The sequence below is a fragment of the Balaenoptera ricei genome, chromosome 21 (assembly GCF_028023285.1).
Source record: "Balaenoptera ricei isolate mBalRic1 chromosome 21, mBalRic1.hap2, whole genome shotgun sequence".
Taxonomy (NCBI): domain Eukaryota; kingdom Metazoa; phylum Chordata; class Mammalia; order Artiodactyla; family Balaenopteridae; genus Balaenoptera; species Balaenoptera ricei.
In genome coordinates this window covers 30496653-30511517 of record NC_082659.1, presented here as the reverse complement: position 1 = coordinate 30511517, position 14865 = coordinate 30496653, and the positions used below count along the sequence as shown (strand labels likewise).

The 14865-nt window shown below is 42.6% G+C and overlaps 1 protein-coding gene and 1 non-coding gene across 2 annotated transcripts in view; one reads left to right on the top strand and one right to left on the bottom strand.

Moving 5' to 3' along the window:
• Positions 1 to 14865, bottom strand: part of ZMAT4 (zinc finger matrin-type 4) — a 345324-nt gene that overhangs the window by 134081 nt on the left and 196378 nt on the right. The window lies entirely within an intron of this gene.
• Positions 5019 to 5137, top strand: LOC132356755 (5S ribosomal RNA). Its single transcript, XR_009500031.1, has one exon. It is a non-coding gene; the product is annotated as a 5S ribosomal RNA (ribosomal RNA).

Here is a 14865-nt window from a genome sequence, read left to right as displayed (position 1 = left end):
CAGGACACACTTCCTAGGTTTCAGCATCTGTTCTCAGTAGGGATTCTTTGGAAATATGCATGTTCTCTAAAATAATTTTTCTGATTTCCAGTCCCTATGATAAACTGCCTTTCTGTTTTTTCTTCCTATCCTAAATCAAATTAAAGACAGGAGGAATTGTTCAGCAAGTATCACTGTTTTTTGCAAATGCAGTTGACACTTCAATGTGACTAGACCATTCAGTGCCTGGCTGAGGAGCGGCTGTCACTACACATTGACTCAGCTCAGCCTCCAAACAGTCGAGCCTCTTCTGCAGGTAAATGCCTCAACTGTGCAAACTGTGCAAAGTTAGAGCTCAAAACGTACACTTCCTCTGTACTTCTCACAGAGGAGAGTGCCTCTTGTGTAGATGATAAACGCTCAATGAACATGTGATGAATAAATGAAGAAAAGAGCTAGTAAATTTCAGTTAATATCAACTCAGGGGATTTTCATGTTTTAATAAATGGCTTGTGATAGCTGAATTTAAAATCTTTGATGGTGTGATTAAACTTACTTCATAGGATTAAAAACAAGTTAGATGTTCACAAGTGGGGATGAATTAAATAAACTGTGGATCTCTATACTCTGAAATTTAGTGACCTGGAGAAACATTCAGGATATAATATAAATTAAAAGATGGAGGTTACATGTGGGATGTAAACCAAATTACTTATTAAATTATACACATAGACATATAAAACTATATATGAAGGCTAGAAGACTATAAATAAAAATCTTAGCAGTGGTTATTTTTAAGTTGTGGATGATGAGTGATGTGGTTTATACTCATACAACCCTTGATGCAGGGGAAAAACATTTTTATTTTTCATCTTACATAGAGGTCACATTTCATGCGAACTTCTTTTAGTGCAAAGTCTAGAAAACACTTGCTTAAGGGACTTTTGGTGCCACAACAAGGTCTCAGATTAAACCTCACAAGATTTTCTTTGCACTGATTTATTTATTAATTTATTTTTGATGGGGGTGGGATAGGTTGGGAGAAAGCTGACTCAGTCAGAATATCATATAAAAGCTCCAGCTTCTCCTATTTCTCCAAAAGATATGGGGCAACTCCGTTCCCACCACAGCCGACCCTGAAATGGCTCTAAAGATTTAGGTAAAAGGAAGTATCTCTCTTCCTTCTCATCTGATATGTTTGGAAGTGAATACTGCTACCTGAAGCTGCAAGATAGGAAAATCCAGGTGCTATTTCTTCGATGCCAGGAAGGAAATTAAAGAACACTGTCAAATATCCCAAGTTCCAAAGTATGTACCATTAAACACTTCCTGAGAATAAACAAAGATGAGGGTGACTTACCAGAACCATCATTCCAATTCAATTTTGTATCAACAGTCTAAGTATAATCAGCCTATTAGTGAGAATTGCTTCCTCACCCATACTGCATTCATAGATTATCAGTCTTCATTAATACCCTATTCATAGATTATTGATTTTCATTAATATAGAATAATTCCCTCTGGTTCAGTCACTGATTAGGTTCTAAATACCTTAAGTACGCCTGTTTTCTGCAGAATCCTAATCTTTGAGAATAAGCCATTAAATAGAACTTGAGAGGAGATCAAAGCCCTTTTATAACTTTCTCATGTTGTTTGACAAAAGAATCCTAAGGCTGTGGTACTCCACATTCTTTTACGCATTGGAAACAGGAGGACAGAACGTAAGTTTCAGGAGGATAGAATCTTTATCAATTTTGTCCGCTGACGTATCCCAGGTGCCCAGAACCAGTGCGTGTTAAATCAAGGCTTGTGGAATAAGAGGACTCGTTTTTTTCTCCATCAAGCTATCTATGTAAGAGAAGGAATCATGGTTTTACCTTAGGACATTCTGCTAAGATGATGTGATAGCATCCTCTCTGTCCAGACTGATCTTAAAAAGCCCTGCTGCGTTGTGGGTACAATACACTCACGGCATTCGGTTTTCAAACACTACTCAGTTAAGGTGCTTTATTCCCTCTGAGTTCAGTCTCACAATTTTCGGTTATCACCTCTGTTCTCAAACTCTGTGCAGAGGTGCCCTGGATGATGCAGTGAACACACAGAAGAGCCCATACGATCTTTTAAAATCCTGAGAAAGCATAGTGAATCCATCAGACCCCGTGGGAACCGCTATCTCCAGGTAATTCACAGTTTCAGCATGAGATGCTACAGTCCTTTCAGTGAGCTCATATTCCCATGAAGCTGGACTTCCAGAGGCTGCTGTGTACCTCCAATCCATCCAACCAATCAATGAGGAACAGGAAATGAAGTTGACAAAGTCCAGTGTAATTCAAAGATTTGAGAAGTTACGCAGTGCCCAACAGGCAAACGCATCCATTAGTCAGTGTGGTTATTTAAGGATAAAGTACAAAATTAAGACTTCTTTCAATGCACGTGCATTATTATTTTTTTTTATAAATTTATTTATTTTATTTATTTATTTTTGGCTGCGTTGGGTCTTCGTTGCTGCGGGCGGGCTTTCTCTAGTTGTGGCGAGTCGGGACCACTCCTCGTTGCGGTGCGTGGGCTCCTCACTGCGGTGGCTTCTCCTGCTGCAGAGCACGGGCTCTAGGCGAGCGGGCCTCAGTAGTTGTGGCTCACAGGCTCAGTAGTTGTGGTGCACGGGCCTAGTTGCTCTGCGGCATGTGGGACCTTCGCGGACCAGGGCTCAAACCCATGTCCCCTGCATTGGCAGGCTGATTCTTAACCACTGCGCCAGCAGGCAAGTCCCGACGCGCATTATTTTTGCACACGGCTGCTAAGTCATTAGTACATAAATACTCACTAAGTTGTTTGGACATGAAGAGTTATGACATCCTACTGTATACTTCGCTATTGCTTGAGCAAGAATTAATGACCTGCTAATTGGGCACTGCTCGAAGTGCCTCTCTTCACAAATCTCAGGTGAGAGGCAGAAAGTCAGCTTCCCGGAGAGAGACTCGACTCACTGCCACCCCCATGCCTGCCCCCAGCAGGTGCCATCCTTAGAGTGGTGAGCGGGAGAGCATCCCCCAGACCACAGCCAGTACTGTTAGAGGGCGAGAGAGGGCCGATGAGCTCACCCCTGGGAACGGATACTAACTCCTGCACTTTTCATTCTGCCATCGTTCTCCGGCGTCACCTAATCCATACGCCACGCTCAGGGATGGGAATGATTTACTTATCCAGCGGCATCAGCTATTCAACCAGGGAGCCAGCTTCCTGGATCATTTCTTATAGCCTATGAATATTTACAGAGGATTCAAAGATGAGAAAAGTGATCAGTGCCAGAAGCACAGCGGAGATAAAGTGCAAGCTAAGTTTGGAGGAAGACAGAGAAAGAGGGTGGCCTTTCGGCCTGGGCTGGAGGGAAGCTGAAACTTGAGAAGTAATTTTAGGGAAGTTAGCGCTGATACTGTCCCCTGAGTAGAACACGTGCATCTACACTTTTCTTCTTTACCCTTAGGCAGCATCCCTCGCGGCCCCAAAGCGATCTCCTGGCTTCTCCATCCAGCCTCAGCTTTGAGTTACCTTAAGCCCACATCCCTAAAAGTAACATTGACCTCAATAACCCAGAGTTTGCAAGTTATGAAAATTGCCTCTACTTTGTATTTAAAACTATGAATATTAGTTCTGCATCTATCTTGCCTGTATCTATTTGGTTAATCCAAATAATCTAGAAATAAAGTATTTTGCATTAACTGCCACTTAGAAACTGCTAAGTCTGAAGATTTGGTGCTCTTCAGAGTCAGCTCTATAAACCTCAAAGCAACCCGAGAACTTCCAGAGGTCAGACTGTGACACAGACGGGGTTACCCGGCCCCATCATGCGAGCTGCCCCCTAATACCTGGATCAAGAGAATCCAGAATATTAAAGCAAGAAGGTTCTCCAGCCCCAAAGAGTTTAAGGACCTCACGGCCTTACACCACTGCTTCTGATCTTGAGCAGTGAGGTTGCTGGGTAGAGGATGATTGTACATAAGGAAGGGGTTTTAGGCTAGATAAGACTTTGAAGATAAATGCTAGAAAATCATTAGGCAATCCAGTTCCTGTGGAAACAGAAGCCTACTCAGAGCCCGAATTGTTTAGACGTATCATCCATAATCATTCCTTTAACTATGGTTTTGACCATAAATTGCACAGTGCATTGCCAGGCAGACACAGCCAAAAGGGAGTGTGTAAGAGAGAACAGAAAAGCTCTCAGCTGAAGAATTTTTAGGACAAGAGTGCCATTAACAGCCAAGGAGTGTGAAGCGTCTTAACACTTGCTACCCTGAGTGTGCTCCAAGGACCGAGAGTATCAACATCGCCTGGCAGTTTACTGGAGATGCAAGTCTCAGGTCCAGTCCTGGACCACTGGATGAGAACCTACATTTATGAGAGCTTCAGATGACTCATATGCAAATCAAATTTGGAAAGCACTGAATTAGGATTCAGTGGTTCCCATCCCTGGCTAAGGGTTAGAATCACCTGGGAGGAGCTGAATACTTATGGACTCTAGGCCACAACCCAGACCAATTAAATCAGGATCCCTTGGCTCAGGGATAAGCATCAGTAGCATCAGTAGCACTTTTGCAAGGTGCTCCTAGTGTGCGGCCAGGGCTGGGAACCATGGGGCTGAAGGAACACCCTCTGGCTTGGACCCCACATTCACCTTGACCTTCCCAAGCATCTGTGATTCCTTGTCTCATCCATTCGACTATAACTGGCACCGTCTTCCCCATGAGACATACAGCACCACTCCGGCCCTCTTGGAATGGAAACATCTTTCATTTCAAGTGGCATCTTGTACAATGACGTGTAGAATTTAGAACTTGGAGCCTAGGCAGAGTCTTGCCGGGTTAGCACGAGGTCTCCCAGAGCACGTTTCCAACCCCCTCCTGTCAGAAGGAAGGTGTAACAGGCTCTAGACACATTTTTGGCTGTTTTCCTGCAGATGTTAGTTTTTAAATAAACTTCCTTTTTCCCTCCTTATTCCAATTGACAGCTTTCTTATTTAATAAATACTAAAATTGTTTTAGGTCTATGGCCATACCACCCTGAATGTACCCGATCTCATCTGATCTCGGACGCTAAGCAGGGTTGGGCCTGGTTAGTACTTGGATGGGAGACCGCCTGGGAATACCGGCTGCAGTAGGCTTTAAAAAAATAAAAAGTAAAAAATAAATTAAAAAATGTAGAACTATTTTATTATGTTGCATTAATTCTACAGAAGATTTCTTAAAAAAAAAATCAAAAGAGACAATGGGAATAAAAAAAATAACATGGTTTTTAAATGAAATCCAACCACAACTCAGGGTGGGGTTTCTAATTAGACAATAAAATGGGGCTAATTGTTCAACCTCATATCGTTGCTGTGAGGATTCAAAGTACCTGCTTGGTTGGTGAATGTTAGTTCCCAAGCATCCTGGCCACAGAGGAAACTATGACTGGAACTCAGATCTCCTAACTCCGGCTCCATGTTTTTTCCACTGCCCCACACTGACTTTATTATTATTATTTTTTTACATCTTTATTGGAGTATAATTGCTTTACAATGGTGTGTTAGTTTCTGCTGTACAACAAAGTGAGTCAGCTATATGTATACATATATCCCCGTATCCCCTCCCTCTTGAGCCTCCCTCCCACCCTCCCCATCCCACCCCTCTAGGTGGTCACAGAGCATCGAGCTGAGCTCCCTGCTGCGCTGATTTTAGTTCTGCCACAAGTGGGCCCAGAGGCTGGCCCAGCAAAGACTGGGAACGCGGTGAGCACGAGGGAGGGCAGTGTTGGGTGAGAATAAGCTGACGTAGTGGTGATGAAACGTTCAGGGAGCTTGCTGTAAGTGGCTGGTTACCAAAGTAAACGGCACACGTTGTAGAATGATACATAAGAGCCAGAGAGCTGGCCCTCGGAAGAACGGGGCATCAGTAACGGTTAAAGGATTCGGAATGGCTGAACCAGAAGAAAGGAGGCTGCAGACTTATACATCTTGAGACTCATGGAGGACTATGGCATCTGGACCAACGGCCAGCTGTTTTCCAAAGCTGCTCAGAGAGGGAAAGAGATTGAGTCTGGAACAGTAGGCCTTTGGAAGACAGGTAGCTTAAGGGACTTCATGCCTGATGTGAAGCAGGCTTCCTGGCCCTGGGATGGGGACCTGAGGGAGGTTTACAGAATGTGAGCATTATTAATACCCAGTGGTGGAGGGGAAGAGTGTTTAAATCACACCAGATACTGGGACTTAGAATGAAATGGAACTTTACTGGAAACAGATAGATAGATAAGATGCTAAGTCCAGATTCTGTGAATTCCTAGATATAACTAGTCTCTGGATGAAACATAACATTTTTTTTCCAAAAAGCAAAATTCTTGAATATTAAATCATCAGGGTTAAACAGATATATGGACATCTTTCTTTCTGACTTATTTTGACTAAAAATCCCCTCTCCTTGGTATTAAGAAAGATCAAGGAAAACATTGCCAGAGTTAGTTTTCGCCTCCCTCGCCCATCAGCATTCTTGATCTATTAGTTCTACTATCTGAAAATGAAAATTCAAGTATTAATATTTCACCCGCTCTATTGACTGAAAAGCAAAATGAAGATGTCATGATTGGCACTTTGCACTAATCGAGATGTAAGTACAGTGAGAATTTGTGAGGAGGCCTTTAACCCCAGACTCCTGCTGCCCGGGTAACTGATTCCAGCAGGTGGGACAGAGTGGCCATCATGCCTTCCAGTGACCAAGGGCTCCTGGCTTCCAAAGACCTTTGTATCTTTCGGTTTTGAGGGCTGCACCTGGAACTCCCAGGTGGTGTCTTTAGCCAGTATCATTAACTATAAGAGTGGCTGCAACTCCCCCCCCTTTCAAGAGGACAACATCCTCTTGAAAACCTAGATGGATTTTCTATTAAAGCCATAAACTAGTGTGTGCCCACCAGACAAGTGAAGAGAGTCACTTAGCAGGAAATCCTACACAGGAGAAGCAACTTCTCTGGAGGCTGATCATACAGTAAGAAAGCATGAAATGTCATCTTTCTGTTTTCAGGCAGGGAAACTTGCTTGGTGTCTGGATCACATGACACTTTATCATGCAGGATAACCCCTTGAGAAACTGCCTATTTTCCTATAGACTCACTTCATGAAGAGGAAAGGTGCTTTTCTATCGCATTCCAACATGAGAGCCTTGAAGCTGCGGTTTTCCTCACCCCCACGAGAGAAGGAACCCATGCATTTGTTCTGGGCTGGCTGAGAGGCAAAGGGATCTGAGTGTCAGAGGCGTGTGACTGATGTCAGGAAAGGGATTGCTAGGGACTAGGAAAAAAGAGGATTGTACGTATGGATAGAGACCTGGGTGTCCCGGGAATGTCTATAATGGGACCACGGCCTTCTCTTTGAAAGCCTAGCTTGGCACAGAGGGGATGAAACCACCAAGGAAAGTCACTGACCTGGAGGAATATGCCAGGCTGCACAGGCAGAGAGGAAAGTGAGACCCACTTCTGAGGAAGTCCTGGGTCTTCACCTTGAACCTGTGGAAGCCCAGCACCCAGCAGCCTCCTGGGTGATCAGAAAGTAGCCAGAGCCCACAGGCTGAGGGACCGCTTTGAGGGCACCCACATGCTTCTAGGCCCCTGTGTGGCCCTGAAGATGGAGAGGGTACCCCAAGGAATGACCAAGACTGGCCTTCTCACCAAGCTTCAAGGCTAGAGGACAGAAGTCTTGTAAATTGATTTTTTAAATATAAAGAAATTTAATATTTGTGGCACTCAAGTATTATCCAGTAATTCACACTTACTGCATCTGATTACTGAAGAAACCAAACTGAGTGTTAAGCAAGACTTTTAAGGCTGATGTTTAAAATACATAGATGTTTCAGAGGATGAGAATACAGTCTGGGACATTTACTACCAATTATTTCAGGTGGAATGCTTACTCTACAAGTGCCTTCTCGATTTCATAAACTAGACGGTTTTAGGGTTCTTGTCTTTAGTCAATAATTTAAGAGTTGTTGCCAGAAAATCTCTCACTCACAATTTTCTGAATCATAATGCATTCTGTGTGGATGCCGAGTCCTGCCCATGCCTCTTATTGACAGCTTCAGAGTAAGCACAGGAAGTTGATTGTTTTACTGGTCTACTGTATTCCTTCCTAAAAATGTGTCAAAGAACACTTTCTGGAATAAAGGTATAACTGCATCATAAAAGCTGCCCAAATCATCAACTATCTTATACTGCTGTTGGATCACCCAGAGGAGAAAAGTGAGCTTGTGGTATTTAAAAAGATTTGTGAAAATCAGCTGGGACGTAGCCTCATTGTTGAAATCTTTAATTCTACCCAATCACCGATGCGTTGTTTTATTGGTCATCAAATATAAAATAAAAAGACAGTAGCCTTGATCTAATCATTGTTCCAAGCCTCTTATGATCATGACCAAAAGAATCTGGCTTACCTCTCATGCTAATTCGTTTAAAACCTGATTCCCTTTCTGACTTACTTCACTCTGTATGACAGACTCTAACTCCATCCACCTCACTACAAATAATGCTAACACATATATATGGAATCTAAGGGAAAAAAAAAAAAAAGGGTCATGAAGAACCTAGTGGCAAGACGGGAATAAAGACACAGACCTACTAGAGAATGGACTTGAGGATATGGGGAGGGGGAAGGGTAAGCTGTGACAAAGTGAGAGAGTGGCATGGACATATATACACTACCAAACATAAAATAGATAGCTAGTGGGAAGCAGCCGCATAGCACAGGGAGATCACCTTGGTGCTTAGTGACCAACTAGAGGGGTGGGAGGGAGAGAGATGCAAGAGGGAAGACATATGGGAACATATATATATGTATAACTGACTCACTTTGTTATAAAGCAGAAACTAACACACCATTGTAAAGCAATTAAACTCCAATAAAGATGTTAAAAAAAAAAAACAAAAAAAAAAACCTGATTCCCTATAGGGTAGTCAGCAGCCTGACTTGTGTGTTTTCTCCTGACAGTGTGACACAAGGGAAAGATCACCGCAAGAAAAGAGAAGCCTCTTTGCCATCAACCAGTTTTATCACTTTGGGCAAATAATGTCATCTCTCTAGCCTTCAGTGTCCTCATCGGGAAAATGAGGTGGTTGAAATAATAATTGCTAAGAGCGTTCCAGTTCTGCAACTCTATGAATCTATTACTTGTTGCATTCATAAGCATCAGAAAAGCCACAGTCATCATTGGAACAAGTGCACTGATCTGAGGACAATGCCTTAGAACAAGTCAGCTTTCCTAATTTAAAAGAAAACACACCACTACGAAGATCTGCCTGTTTGACAAACTATTGTTTGCATCTATTAAGACAAGTATCTAGACAGTTTATGCCAGGCACACCAAATAACATGATTCGGATGATAGAACTGCTGTGGTGGAGAAAATCTTCAATGCAAATATGAGGCACTGATTGGATCTGAAATGCATATGTTATTCAAAACGCGAATTTGTTTAAGTTTCAAACAGATCCAGAATACCCTTTTCTTTATTCATTCAACAGAGAACTCAAATAAGCAGTTGGGTATCAGCCATAGAAATTTATGGAAAAGTTCTAAATCTCTGTCTGTCTCATTTTCAATAGGAAATAAGGGGAAAAAAGGAGAGAAGCAACAAGATTTCAGAAGAGGAATATACGATAAATACACCCACACACTGGACAAGCAGAGTGGACAAGATCATTGCTTGTCTATTTCCTTCCCCACACAGTGGTTCACTGTTCCCACAAATGAGAAATTCTTTTTTTTTTTTTTTTTGAGCTTCATTTTTTTAAATTGAGAGACATTCTTGATTGAAGGTGTATAAATATCTGTCTCTGTGGCTTTATTGCTTCCAGTCATCTTAGTGAGAGTCTTGGGGGTTGAACTGTGCTGTTCATTAGGTAAGCAAATGTCTGTAGATCATTTTACGAAGAATTATTTATCCTCACCTAGAGATCAAGGGAAAAGCCTTAGAAAATGCAATCAAAAATCCTGGGTTCAAGTTCTGATTATATATTTCACTATGTGACACCAGGCAAGTCACTTTACCCTATAGGGCCTCAGTTTCTTCATCAACAAAATGGAGCTAATAATACTTTGTATTTATTATGAAGATTAAACGAAACAACGAAGGCAATATTTCTGAAATAGTATCTTTTTTTTCGGGGGGTGGGAAATCCAGGGTGAGATAATATCGTAACAATTATCAGTTACGATCATTGATTTTATCATTAGGTTAAATATATATATATATATATATATATATATATATATATCTCATTAGGTTAGATTCAGCCTGCTCAACTACAGTTTTACCAGAGGGCAGGATCTTTTAAATACGATATATTTTTGCTTCACTGTTGAGAGATGAAAAGACTTTTTGAAAGCTACAGTTTATAAATGTAACGAATATAAAGTAACTTTTGTCATGTAGACAGTTGATTCTTGTTATTCGTGGTAGTTATATCCTATAAACTCTCCAAGAATACTGAATTAGTAAATACTGACTGAGTATTCCTTGGGGAAATAGAGAGTTAGGTTCCTGTGAGCCTGTGGTCACATTCTGATCAACTGGTCAATACAGAATCTTGTTTTACGTGTGCTTCTGTTTAAAGACACCTTCTTTAATATATATTTTTGATTCACTAACATTTAACTCAAAGCCAACACATTACAACTCATGCCTGAACAAAGCTTATCTAAACACACACATTTTCCCCGTAAGGCACATCACAGCCTTCTTGCACTTAGGAAAACTAGACAGCACTCCAGGGCCGTAACGGGGAGCCATTTTAAATGGCAAAATTTCCAACAAAAAGCACAAAAATGCAAAACACCTGGCAGGAAATAGATTGCAAAAAAGGCACTTGTTTGCAGTATGAGGGTTGAAATTTCGAAGATAGAGTGTTGCCTTCCGCTGAGAACATACACATGGGGCAACTCAAATTTTTCACCACTTTGCACACATCTGTGTGTGCCCATGAAATGCCATGAGTGCTGATTTTGTGGTTAAAAATAAATTTTAGTGAGTAGGTGAGTTCACAGATACAAAATCCCACAAATAATGAGGATTGTGTGTTTGTGTATACTTATGTAAGTATTTATACACAATCATATATTCATTCAATAATTAATCATGAGGCAGGCACTATAGTAAGTATTTTAGATATATATTCTTCCTCATTACAATAATTATATAATCTCAGTATCACTATAATCTTACCAATATGAAATTGAGGGCTGAGGACTTAAAATCACTTGTAAAATTCACACAAATAGAACCAGAATTTAAAGCTGAGTCTGATTTCAGGGCCTATGTTTGCCCTCTACTTTATTCTGTGTTTCACCAATTTGAGTCAAGCCAGTGATGTCTGAGAGTTATATAAAAGAAAGTGCTCAGTATCCATTCTGGCTAAGAATGATGGATGTATTCATAAAAGCTTACACGTGAAACAGTAACTTTCAGGGACAATGTATCAAGCAGGATGGATTAGGCTCTCCTGCAGTTACAAACAGCCCCCAAGTATCACAATAAAGGCCTCTTTTTTGCTCTTGCAAAGTCTAGTGTAGGTTGAATGGCCCTCCTCCATCCTGTAGCCCGGTCTTAAGACATCTGCTCCCAACCAATTGAAAGTCTCGGGAAGGTAGGAAGCAAAGGGTGTTTGGATGAGCAATGTCTCTGCCACAAACACAAATAAATTTTCCTGTTAATCCTAAATATAATACCTAACCGTATAGACTATGGGTAATCTTAGATCTCACTTTGATTAATGGTAGACAACGGGAAATACCTGTAGTTTAAAGGTTTTATTCTAAGCTTCAAATTTCTTCTAAATTGTTTACATTTTCTTCTAAATTGTTTACATTTTCTTCAAGAAAACTTTTTAAAGGACAGTTAAAGGATGTTTTCTTTTAGGATTTTCTTTAGGATTTTGAGTCAGAGCTCAGTCTCATTCTTATTTCAATTATTTTGTTTGTATGGGTTGGTCATAAAGAGAAAGGGGAAAAATCACTAGCTAGCAAGCATAATATCGGGGCCAGTGACTTCAGTTAAATGAAGGTGGTTGTATCCTGTGTTGAACAGTGTCTCCCCTCAAATTCATGTCCGCTCAGAATTTCAGAATGGGAACTCCTTTGGAAATAGGGTTTTTGCAGATATAATTATTTAGACTAAGATGGACCATACTGGATTATGGTGAGCCATAGATCCAATAACTGGTATCTTTATGAGAAGAGGAAAGGACACACAGATGCAAGGGAGGAAGGTCATGTGACAATGGAAGCAGAGATTGGGATGATGGACAGAAAGCCAAGGACTGCCAGAAGCCTCCAGAAGGTAGGCAAGGATTTTTCCCCAGAGCCTCAGTGTGAGCGAGGCCCTGCCCACACCTTGATCTCAGACTTCTAGCCTCCAGAACTATGAGCATAAATTTCTATCGTTTTAAGCCACCCAGTTTATGAGAAGTTGTTACAGCACCCCTGGGAAACTATACAGATCAGACCTCAGATTTCAAATAAGAATTTAAAATCAGGAGGTATAAGCATATGAAGGTTTTGATCAAATCTGGTTATAATTTCATCTCTTTCGTTTTCTAAATGTCTTTGAATTTCAGGCCTAGTGGAGATATTTGCTATCACTCACATCTTGCAGCTTCTCTGGAGAATTCCTTGTTCTCAACAAGAGGGGGCCACTGGCCTCCCCTCATTCTCTGCTCTCAAGGTACCTCCCCAAGGCTCGTCTCTCTAACTTCCCTCCATCTGTCCTGATCTCTCCACTAACCCCTATCCGGTGTCTCCCCAGCTCCTCAAAGGTGTGTGGTCCTGGGGAATGTTTCATTTTATACACACACACCTATAATACCACCACTCTCTCTCCTCGCCGCCTCTCCCCCAAGATCATTCACTGTCTAGATCAGAGGTGGGCAAACCTTCCACATAAAGGACCTCGGAGCAAATATTTTAGGCTTTGTGGATTCTGTGGTTTCAACTCTGCCATTGTGGCACAAAAGCGGCCTAGACAGAACGCAGGTGAATGAGCACAGTCGTGTTCCAATCAAACTTTATTTATGGAACACCGAAATACGAATTTTCTATATTTGCCGTGTGTCACAAAATATTTTTCTTTTGATTTTTTTTTTAAACCGCTTAAATGCATAAACACCATTTGGGGCTTGCAGACCACACAGAACGGGCAATGAGAGGTCAGATGTGGTTCTCGGGCCAAAGTTTGCTGAACCTGATCTAGCTCAGTGGTTCTCGGGCCAAAGTTTGCTAAACCTGATCTCGCTCAGCGGTTCTCAACTGGGGTCAACTTTGCCCCCCAGGAAGCATCTGGCAATGTCTAGAGATGTTTCCTATTGTCACATGTCTAGTGGGGCTCTTTTGTCATCTAGTGGGTGGAAGCCAGGGACACTGCTAAACATCGTACAATGCACAGGACAGCACCCCTCCCCTAACCAAGAATTAGCCAGTTACAAATGTCAGCGCCACTGAGATTAGAAACTCTGAGCTAGATAAAGGGTTCCTGTGAGAAACTGAGAGCCCTCCCTTACACCCCACGCCATAGGTTATATAGTTATTAAGGCCCTAGTTGGACAAGTCTCATCCTAAATTCTTCTCAGATCTCTGCAACTGCAATGATTCTAACTGTTCTTCAACAGATCCTGTGTATCCATAGATCTTCACGGTGTGTCGTTCATTGTAGCCAAGGGCCCACGTTTCCTCCACCAAACGGCAAGCCTCAGAAGGGCGTGTGGTGTCTTACCCACCTTTACATTCCCAGGACCAAGGGTGACAGGAACTGAGCTAGGAAAACAATGAACTAAAACCTCCAAGTTATGAACTCACTTGAGGCAGGTACCAGGTGAGGGAATTCCAGCTTCCGTAGAGAAGCTACATCTATGAGCCCTTAGAGTGGAATTTTCTGTCCCAGAATGCCAGAGTTGCTGGGTGAATCGATGGCCAACAAGGCCCCATGCTTGATGCAGCAGGAACTACCTTTGGCCAGAAAGTCAGTGGGACTGGAGCTGGTTGAGAAGAGCCAGTAGGACTTCCTGCAGCCCCTCTTATGGCATCAGTGGAATCTTCAATTACCCGTTGAGCTTGGTGTCCTGTGGCATCACATGAGGCTGGAGCAGGTGGGACCATAGAGCCAGAAATAGATCTGCAGAATCCCGCAGCTCTGTGTTTGCCCTGCCCTGCTCCCATCCAATGCACCCGACGGCCCTTGGATCCCTGACTCAGCCCCTCCTCCTAACCTCTGAGTTTCTCTCACCCTGATCCCTGCTTTGCTGTCCCCATCTCACAGCCCACCTCTGCCCCACCCCAAGCTTCTGCACCGACTATGCCTCTTCCTCCTATGATTTCTGGACTCGGCTAGTCCACACCCTGCACGTCCCAGGCCAACACCACCAATGGCTCCCTCCCTGCACACAGCACAGAGCCCTGCTTCTCCCATCCTCCGACTTGCCCTCTGCTCAAATCCGGTCTCCTGCTCGGTCCTATTAGCTCCATCCTCCCTCTCTGCCCAGTCACGCTGGATTATGTCTCCTTTGGCAGATTTCCCTGGCTGTTTTGATTCATCTTCTCCCCAGGTTCCTTTGACCTGTACCCTGACCCCTACATCTGCACTCGTACTTGTCCTTAGGCAGGGACAGAACACCGGGTGACACTGGCTGTCACTCTCTGTTTCAAGAACACGGAAGACAGGCAAGCTTGTGTCCGGGGAGGATGCGGGAGAACAAGTGTGGAGCCCTCTTCCCTCCAGGAGGTGCTCTTGGTAAAGCAGATTCACCCAACGGAAGCAGCCTTGGATGAAAAGACAATAAAGTATTTCAAGAACAAAATTATATAGCCCGGAGTTCGGAGCAGGGTAA